Source organism: Ipomoea triloba, chromosome 16, assembly GCF_003576645.1.
Source record: "Ipomoea triloba cultivar NCNSP0323 chromosome 16, ASM357664v1".
Taxonomy (NCBI): Eukaryota; Viridiplantae; Streptophyta; class Magnoliopsida; order Solanales; family Convolvulaceae; genus Ipomoea; species Ipomoea triloba.
In genome coordinates this window covers 7,416,539-7,416,755 of record NC_044931.1, presented here as the reverse complement: position 1 = coordinate 7,416,755, position 217 = coordinate 7,416,539, and the positions used below count along the sequence as shown (strand labels likewise).

General features: G+C 51.6%; 1 non-coding gene across 1 annotated transcript; it reads left to right on the top strand.

Moving 5' to 3' along the window:
* Positions 1-68: 68 nt before the first annotated feature.
* LOC116008286 lies at positions 69-187 on the top strand. The gene has a single exon (XR_004095679.1). It is a non-coding gene; the product is annotated as a 5S ribosomal RNA (ribosomal RNA).
* Positions 188-217: the final 30 nt, after the last annotated feature.

The following is a 217-nucleotide window of genomic DNA, read 5'->3' as shown; positions in this document are numbered from 1 at the left end:
TAAACCGCTAAGCGAGAGAAGTTGCGCGGAGAGAGAGGGTCAAGTACATTTTGCGCGCAGTACGTGACGGATGCGATCATACCAGCACTAATGCACCGGATCCCATCAGAACTCCGAAGGTAAGCGTGCTTGGGCGAGAGTAGTACTAGGATGGGTGACCCCCTAGGAAGTCCTCGTGTTGCATCCCCCACCCTCTTTTTAATCTTTCTTTTAAACC